Source organism: Haemaphysalis longicornis, unplaced genomic scaffold (assembly GCF_048455015.1).
Source record: "Haemaphysalis longicornis isolate Haplotype H1 unplaced genomic scaffold, Haemaphysalis longicornis Haplotype H1 scaffold_10, whole genome shotgun sequence".
Classification (NCBI taxonomy): domain Eukaryota; kingdom Metazoa; phylum Arthropoda; class Arachnida; order Ixodida; family Ixodidae; genus Haemaphysalis; species Haemaphysalis longicornis.
The window spans coordinates 35,661,606-35,671,240 of record NW_027526204.1 but is presented as its reverse complement, the minus strand read 5'-3'; the positions used below and the strand labels follow the sequence as shown (position 1 = coordinate 35,671,240).

Sequence of the window (9,635 nt, the reverse complement as noted above, 5' to 3'; positions counted from 1 at the left end):
CAATCACTATAACAAGACATGTCTAGTTGGAGCTGGCATTGCAAACACAGAGCTCCGTCACCGGCGCGACCATGAACACACAAGTTGTGGCATGCTGACGTCGTATCTGAGTCAGTGTGAGTTAACATTTGTCGACCTTGCTGTTGTACAAAATGTGGGTTTTATTACGGTCATTTCTTGATGGTTGTTGAAAAGTACGAAGTTTTTTCATTCCAACTGTATGGGAATCACACTTTTGAACGAATAATTTTTTTATCAGATCGGGTTGTATTGTATCCCGATGTTGGTGTACGCTTCTATTAAAGCAAAAATAAATTATTGTGGAGTGCACGGGCAGTGGTGCGATCTCAAAAAATATTGGCTATATCAAGGCGTGATTTCCATTATAACGAATTCCTTGCGCTTCCTATTTCGAAGTCCCTACCCTGTAAGGTTTATTTCGTGTGTGAATTAGGTAAGGCTTCGCTTTTTTTCTTGTTTTGTTGAGTTTAAAAACGTCCCGCCTCCATGTTCAAACCTGTGCCTTTGTCAATAATGCTCTGTTGGCACTGACAGCTTGTACTCGCATCATCTTTCTGTGCGTGAACCTTTATCGCACTACAAAAAGTAGGTGATTACGCTTATCAAATACCGCAAACTCAAACTCAGTAAAGTAAATTCTCAGGTTAACGTGAAAACTTAAAAAGCGGCGTTTTTGGAAGACGCGCTTTGAAAAACTGCGTTTGAAAGACCCGCCAGTTTATTCTCTGTGTACTGCGTCGCCAAAAGGTGACGCCAGCAACAATCCACGTGACTCGTGTTCGTGCCTCTGATTGGTGGAATCAGCTTTAAAAGAACCCTGAAATTTTGCCTCGCGGTATTTGCGGCCGCTCAGCTGTTCAACTTTCAGATCGCCGAGTCAGCGAAACAGCGCTGTGGTAAGCACACTGAAATTTCTTTTCGTTGGCTGTAAGGTTGTTCATAGGGCGAAGTGTTTCGCGAATGTTAAAGATAACACTACTGCTGATCCTGCAACTGCTCTTAAATGGCCCCCAGACGCGCATAAAACTTATGCACCAACGATGTATTTTTTTTAAGTTCGACTTTTAACATATACTAACTTATTTAAACGGCCGGAATGCGTTCGTATTTTCGTAGGATTGTTTTGAAGAAATTGGTTCATGTTTGCTGCATTTAATAAAAATGCGTCCTATAAAACTCCCAGCGGGGAATCGAAGTTCAATGACTGTCGAGTTTTTTGCAAAATGCTCACTCGAAATGAATTTGGATGAAATAGTAATTATTCTTTATTTCCCGCCGTGGTTTCTCAGTGGCTAATGCTTTGTTCTTATGCGCCCAAGGACGCGGGTTCGCACCCCGCCGCGGCGGTCGCTTTTCTGAAAAAGGCGAAAAGCGAAAACTCCCTTGTGTCTGAGATTTCCTCACACCTTAAAGGTATCCAGGTGATGAAATGTAATCCGGAGCCCTCTTCTACGGTGCGCCTCATCGCCTGTGTAGCGTCGGGGCTTTCAGCGCCACAATCAATCAATCAATCAATCAATCAATCAATCAATCAATCAATCAATCAATCAATCAATCAATCAATCAATCAATCAATCAATCAGTCAATCAATCAATCAATTACCGAGTCGTTCAATCAATCAATCGAACGATCAAATTTTTCTATTTCCTATCGTTTGCGAACAATAAATAAATGCACGGTTATATTTTCCTACACACTCTAAGTGCTGCAAACCTTTGTGTACTCCCACTATTGCATTCTAGCTTAGTCATTCATGCTTTGTTTACTTGCAGACTTTTAAATACACCATGGCTTTTTCCGCAATGGTAAGGGATAATTAAAATACTTTCATTGTATATGTGCGTTTCACGTATGTTGCTCTTACTTCGAGAATAATTGCAGAAAACGGACCTAATTTATACTATGCGCATCATGTCGGAAGAATTTAATGAAAAAACTTATCGATAGATATAACACCGTCATCGGCTGAACAGCAAAACATCTTTCAGGCCGTTTAAAATTGTGCGTCCTAGCTATGGACAGTTATCGCCATCTGGCGCTGTTTAGTGATACTGTATTCGTCCGCAAGGCGAGCGGAAAGCTCCTGAATCACAATGCACTTTCTGGGGCTTTGCCAATAGAAGACAGCTTTACATCTGCAGGATTCGTAAACGCCTCAGACGCGGAGATGCGTCTCGTGAGCGCTTTTCGTCAGGCCCCTAGGTTTTCGAATATATTAAGAACTGAGACCCACTGTTAAGACACATTACTATACACAGTACGGTAATCTCAATGGTTTTGAGTAACTTCTGTGTAATAATAAAAGACAAAGCCTATTTAGCCTCATGTTATAGATGGCCCAAAGAAAAACGACTGGGGCCAAAATGGTGTTTGTAAGTGACTTTGCATATTCATGGCGTTTTCAACACAGCTGCCTTTAGGTTGCACTCGCGTGGTGTTTCTGATATTTCTGGAAATGTATAATCAAAACAAGCAAACTGAGCTCTACCTTGCTATTAAAAAGCGATGTTTTCAAATGTCACAGTAATGGGCAGTCGAAAAGAATCATGTAAGGGTTGGGATTTACAAGGCGGATAGCAACATGGAGTTCGCTTTGAACATGTAGGAATAAGCTTTTTACGGGTAGTAACTGCCTGATAATTGCAATTTTCAATATAAAAAGCTGACTTCCGACAAAAAAGTATAACCTGCGTCTTCCTGGGTTTGAAAACTGGGAGGTTTTATGCTTGAACCGTGCGTTTTCAAAACGGTCGTTTGGACGCGAGATTTCCTTGTCTCAAGTAGGTGTTAAAAGTTCAAGCAGATAGCATCAGCGGTAGTTTATTCACAGGTAATTTTTTGCAGAGGCATCATTAGTTTTTGTTCACGGTGCTTTCCATGTTGTGCGGTTGTAGTCAGAACAAATGCAATCTTCATGCGGTATGACTGCATGTGTAGTAGGCTCACACACTGTTTCCAATAAATGACCCTACTCTTTTGAATCAGCCGAAGTCTGTTTTAAAATTTCTATTGTGCAGCTTATATCAAGCGATAAGCAACGTGTGCTGCATTCATTGGGTGCGGATAAAAAATAGTCTACAGGCAAGTTCTGATAGGCATAATGATCATCTTTTTTGTTATGCAAAAATGAATACTTCGGTAGAGCCATAATTTCTGCTTAAGAACGTATTAAGACCTCATTATTGTAAATGGCTGTAACCGGAATGAAAAGGCGAATTTGGGTTTCGCTATAGATTTTCAGATACCTTATGGTGACGATGATTCTTTTCGTGGCACTAATGGCACAAGTGGTTGTGGCAAAGGGATGCCTCGGCCAAGCGGTAAGATCTGAAGAATGTTTCCATGCGTATATACAATTTTACACACCTTCTTGCAGACACACATAAAAATACACAATGATACACAAACACGCACTCGCAAGGCCCCCCCCGCCCGACACACATACCACACGCACATAAACATACGCACGCACACATACAGGCACACGAACACGCAAACACACACCCGCAGAAGCATACACACAGAAACACGCACACACACGCACACACCAAACACACACAGACACACTCATACACACACACGCAAGGACACACTCACGCACACGCACACGTGCAGAAACACACAAATGAACACACACGCACACGCGCGCTCATGACTACCTACAAAATACATTTCTTCTTGTAACGGCGACTCGAGAAGCAGTTTGATAGGTAAATGTAGGTTTTCCCATGTGTCTGTCTCCTTACTTATTTTATCTAATGGGAGTGTCCGCGAATGTTTTACAATAGATTCCGCGTCTAATATGTGCTGTAGGTTGTAATTAGAAAACCATTTTAATAGTACAAGCATGTGTATCAGCCAATTGCTACGTCAAATCGAGCTTTACCCTCTGTTTTAGACCCCACGTGGTCATAAAAAGGCGGAAGAAGGGTATTCAGGTTTGCAAAAATTTGTCCGTGCGACATTCTGAATACTGCAACGGCCTCTAGTGGGCACGTGGAGACTGCAAAAGAAAAACGCTATGTTCACGAATGCTGGAGGAGATACGCTGAAGGGGTCACTTTGGGCTCCAATAAATCTCATTCGTAGTGATATAGGCCAATAAAATAAACAAATAAAATGAAATAAAAAGATAAAATAAAAAATAAATTAGGGAGATTTTGAATCCTACTCATGGAAGATAACCTTGCATCTAAGAGCTTTTAAAAAAATACCTTACCATTCGAAATGAAATCTGGAATGTTGCGTCATGCAAAAATTTTTACAGCTTCAGGACCACTTCATAATGCAACAGCAGTGATGTAGCACGCAGGAAGGGAGACACTACATTATTTGAACGCTTTCCACAATAGAGAACGCTAAAAACGACGTTGCACCTTATTATAAAACGTGCAGCAGCTACAGAAAATTAAAACTTGTGCAATGATGAAAATCCTGGTAAAACGACGAACTGGTAGCCAGACGTGCATCATAACCTTCAGAATGAAATAAATAAACACAATTACAACAACGGGTAAAAATTAGTACTTGGTTTGGAATTACTGCTATAAAAACGTTTCTCTCATCCACTGTGCTTAAAAGTATCAGTAAGGAGTAAAAAAAAGTGGTAACAATGACTGGTGCTAAAAAGGGCACTTGCGAATGAGACTGGCATACACAGTAAGCTGGATCACGAAGAAGCAGCTGAAACATGTGCAGAAAATGACACTGTTATTTGCGCCTGCAGAAGTCCTGAACTTTGAAAACAGCCGGAACATATAAAGTGATGCCACCTAAAGAACAAAGCTAAAATACTTACGACGTATCACCAACGTGTGCCAGTTACTTTTGTAAATCCGAAATAGGGAGCGTAGATTCAGACTTCTGCAGGTAGCAGGGCAGGCCCACCGGAGTGGACGGCGGGAAGATCTTCAAGACCGACCACCTTTCTTCAGCTTACTTTTTAGTTTCGATACATGACTTGGCTTACGTTTAGGGCTTGATGAGAATAAGTTTCGTGGTGGCGTGATTGTATCTGCGTCGTCGCATTCCATGCTATTCTATTTACGGCGTTAAAGTCTAGGTGACGACTAAAAGGAAGGCAGCTGCTACGGATGTTAAGTCGTTGTGATAAAGCTATTTCTTTCAGCGAGATATAAATTTTAGTGCAGAATTTTGAAACAAAATCTTTGCAGCAGAAGTTTTGTGTTTTGTTTTGAAAGCATTGTTTTAGTTTTAACAAAATTCAAAGACATTTTGTCTGCGGGCACATTTTTTCACATTACCACATAAAAGACATTTGCGATGTTGTCAATGGGTTAACCTGAATGCAACGGCCCGTCAGCAACATTTTCACGCTTTTTTCAGTGCTCCCTTCTAGAGCAAGATTGCTGCGACATGTTCTTCTGCACGCAAGTACCTTTCACAGAGGGGGGCATTTGCCGTTATAATCCCTTAGGGTGAAATGGCTGTACGAGGATCCTGCTTCATAATAGCGGTACAAGAATGTCAGAGCAATAAAGAAAGTGGCTTGACGTGACTCCTTATCAGTGCTATCATGAATTGCTTATGGGCGTGAGCCTTTTTCAGTCAGCGAAACACTCGGAAAGGGATGGTGCAAGAGCTGAAATATTTTGCGTCATGAGCGCTTTGGTCATATAAAAAAACCGCTGAATAAATATTACCAACGTAAACAAACCGAGGGTTTTTGGTGTTGCTCTGCCTTGTAGGGGCGTTCTGGTCAGTTGCTCCGGCCAAAGGCATGCGCTTTTGTAGCAACGTCCTCGTTGGCCGAAGCATGAGTAACGGTTACATTTTGGCGCCATTGCGAAGACTCCCTCTGATAATTTCTGCTTCCCTCTTTACACGTTAACACCGGCAGTATAAAGCAGTCTTGTTAAATATTTCCTTGAGGGATTATATCTGGCAGCTAACAAAAAGTGTAGCCTTAACACCGTAAGAGGTATGAGCGTTACGCAGACAAAATGTATTAGTTTTCGTTTCAAATAACACCCAAAACATCATAATAACCGCCATGGCGGAAAATGACACCTCCAAAAACTGGCCAGCGCTGGAAAAAAAGTTTGGTGAAACAATGAAGTTTGTTGGAATTCAACGAAACAAAAGATGCTGGGCAAACCTTTTAATGAATGCCCAAGGTCCGCGGGGTGGTTCCTGAAGCGGGAAGAATGCACATTATGCTGCATGTCTCAGTCGCACAACGAGAAACCATTGTTACTTCTGTGCACAATTCCGTGTCAGCGATTCCGTCTATAATAGCCGTTTTTATGACTAAAGCAAGCAAAACCGGCTGAGTGGTAAATTATGGAGTCATTCAACACTTACTAGGAGCCTGCGTTGCCGTACATGGCATTCCGTACTTTTAACCATTTTTGGACAGCGGGACATGTACGTCCCACTTTCTGTTTGGTGAGCCTTAAGCAATGGCTCGCCCCATTGATACGGGTCACTAATTTCACCTTGCGACTGTAGCATAACATTCCAAAAGGACTTTCGTAACGCTGCCGCTGACTGGAAGTACACTCCAAGGCAAGCAAAATCCTTTTGTCTCTCACGGACAATTCTCAATTTTTTGCATTTTTGTGAGCTATTACCAAAAACGAAAAACATCTCTGGCGCGCAAATATTGTTTCTTCCACTACAGTAACAAATTACAAACAACCAATAGCTATTGTTTGTAATTTCTGAGCGTGTATTGATAAACAAAAAGATTTTGGTGAGAAGTGCGATTCACTTCGCGGTAGAGTGGGAGCTGTTCATACGGCACCGATGTTATTTTGTATAAAGGTAACAAAAATGTTTCCCGGATGAAGATGCCATTTTGCTGGAATAACGTCGTTCCGATACGTCGAGAGATCGAATGCCTGCGCACAAGAATCGGAGCGGCACATTCTTGTGGGGTTTCAAGTGCTCAACAAGTAAAACAAATCTCTCGGTGACTACACATTAAGTGTATAGAATGTCACCATAGGACCGAATATATAAGATCAATTTTAACAGAAGAGAAATCTGCGCCAAGAATACCGCTGGAAAAAGAGGTTCTACAAAGGGGACAAAGCGGTGCAGCGGGACAAAGGGGCTCCACGTTAGCAAAGTGGCCCAACCTGACAGTGGGACATACGAGTCTCCTTTATTTTGCAGCAGTATATTAATTCTTAGCTTTTGTATCTGTTTTACTAAAGAGGTGACCTGCATATAACGAAGTTTACAAAAATTCGATATTTTTATTACATCCAGGTTTTCTTTGCATGAAGACTTAGAGTTAAGGCTGCGTGAATGAAGCAGAAACGAAACAAGTCTGCTAGACATCAGTGACGGTGAACTTTCTATTCAATGATTTTTTGCACAGTAAAAACTGCGTGATTAGCGCCTGCTTCGTTCCCGCAAGCTTAATCACTACATTGCACTCCAACGGAGCAAAGGCACTCAAGTATCCCTTTGGCCTTGTGACACTTTTTGGTGCGTTAACACGTTCCAAGGTCGAAACGTACGCTCAAAGGGCGCGTTTTTTGCGAACTTGAGACTGTTTCACGCACTCAGAATTGTTGATAGGTTGCTAGCTGGGATCCTTTACCAGGCGATGGCATTCTTCTTTCTCGCTGGTGGAGAGGGCATTTAAAATTTCGAAATTGTCTATACATGACAATTTTTTTGTTTTCTGGCTGGAGAACCGATACTACAGCAGCGGCGACGCGCAACTACACGCCGAGAGTCAGCCCGAGGGCTTAACCGATTAAGCACGCACATGCGGAAACGCACATAGGTTTGCCGTGCGCGCGAATTTCGCTAATTTAGCGCATTTCTCTAGCATATTCTTCAGAAAAAATGGGAAAAAAGAATGTCTCACCAACGTAGCAAAATTCGTTACATCAAGGTTAACCCTCGCAACGCCTTCGTTACATGCAGGTTGCAAACACATGAGCGTCGATGAGGTGGCAATAAGGAAGGAAAAAAATATAGGTAAATACAGAAATTCCTTACATAGATGTTCGTTAAACCCAAGTTTACTGTAATAAAAAAAATTATAAATACTACTGTAGAATGTTTCCGACACGATAACATTTATGTCTCTGTTGTGTTCCCCAAAGTGCTAGTGCTGCTTATCGCAAGATCATCAAGAGGGTCCTGGATATCCCCGTTACGGCTACTACTGAAAAGCTGGAACTTGTCAGCGTGCACAATACCCCGTATAAAGTTATCGAAGCACAGAGAGCACCAAATGCACTACGTCTTCCCACGACAAGAACGCGTCACCAGATCCTGTGCACTCCGGCATATAGAGCGGAAGACATGACGACACGTAGCATCCAGCTTCCTGACATATGTAAGGGAAACCATATACGTCGAGCCTATCCCACCAAACGTGCGACGGCAGAACAATGAGGTAACATGTGCAACGAGAGAACGAGCCTTCCTACTACATGCTGCGCGGAACCTAACAAAAAAGGCTTTTGTAGAAGTTGCCCAGCACGCATCCCCAAGACTTTTCGCGATGGTAGCGGTGTACTTCGCAAGGGACGTTTTAACCGCGGTCGCCAGCAAAGCACCGACCGCTGCCATATCCAAGCAGGAGGTGATAGCTCAAGCAATGCAAGACTTCTCACGACCCAACGAAAAAAAGTATTCTCGCCACGTAGCCAGGGTCTTTCTGGTGGGCAGAATTGCGACGGACGCAGCCGAAATTCTCACCATACGCCACGTAAAAGCCTTGCACAACATTGCATGGTTCTCCATGCACATGGATGGGACACGCAGTACACCCAGAAATTCCCAACGTCAGCGAGTTAGCTAACAACCGTGTGCAAGGTTGCGCAAGCCGCGCTGGCCCAATGCTATCCCTAGTGACAAGCTGGGTGATTACGGAGATCCTTAGCCCACTTTCAACTAAATCTTTCTCCAACTATCAGCTATCGCGCCAGACACTGCCACCACTTAGCCCGAAGTTGAAACGATCACAATAATTAGGTTTCGGGATGTTACGGGTGAATACGTTTCCCACTAGAAGCAGGTTTTGCCTTATCCTGCTTTCCATCGAGCCTCATTGTCTTAACTGCTCAGAAGCTTACTGCACTCTTAAACATATGCGTTGGAAATGCCCACCGCTACGTTGGGCCACCAATGCACGAAGGCGCTCTCGAGCGACGAGCCGGACAGGCAACTCCTGGCTGTCCAGATGGCATGTGAGAGGGCGGGAGACCAAGGTCTCTGACCACCAACGCGAGTGTGGCCAGCGACAATGTGATTAGGACCCTTAGCGGCTAGCTAAGATAGTCCCTCAGGATCTTTAATAAAGTTCTTTGTCTGTCTGTCCGTCTGGCGGTCTGTTTCAGCTATGTTGAGTGTTTTGGTATTTGGATTAGACTAATTAATTGGCTCACGGGCGTTGGAGGCCTCTTCAGAAAGAACCCTATTTTAAGACGTTTAGGGTAAGGTATTTGCTTCGCAATGTAGAGAGAGCGCAGGCGGTGGCCTGAAATATTGAACTGGAAGCATAGCCACGCTATGGACAGGCTCAATTGTTTTTTCGGCACGGTTTTTGTGGATATCCTACAGCATGCAACATTACAACAAACACAACGCTTAGCACGTTGCGGCTGTCCCCCACGCTTCATAT

General features: G+C 43.1%; 1 protein-coding gene across 7 annotated transcripts in view; it reads left to right on the top strand.

Annotated features, from left to right (window-relative positions):
* Positions 1–855: 855 nt before the first annotated feature.
* Positions 856–9,635, top strand: part of LOC144158375 (uncharacterized) — a 55,317-nt gene continuing 46,537 nt past the window's right edge. For 4 of the 7 annotated variants that reach the window (XR_013320040.1, XR_013320039.1, XM_077689236.1 and 1 more), the window contains exons 1-5: positions 856–917; positions 1,795–1,827; positions 3,256–3,342; positions 5,369–7,981; positions 8,110–8,405. The gene's annotated coding sequence lies outside the window, so the exon portion shown is untranslated. The remainder of the gene's footprint in view (positions 918–1,794; positions 1,828–3,255; positions 3,343–5,368; positions 7,982–8,109; positions 8,406–9,635) is intronic. The other 3 variants (XM_077689233.1, XM_077689234.1, XM_077689235.1) reach the window with 3 other exon arrangements.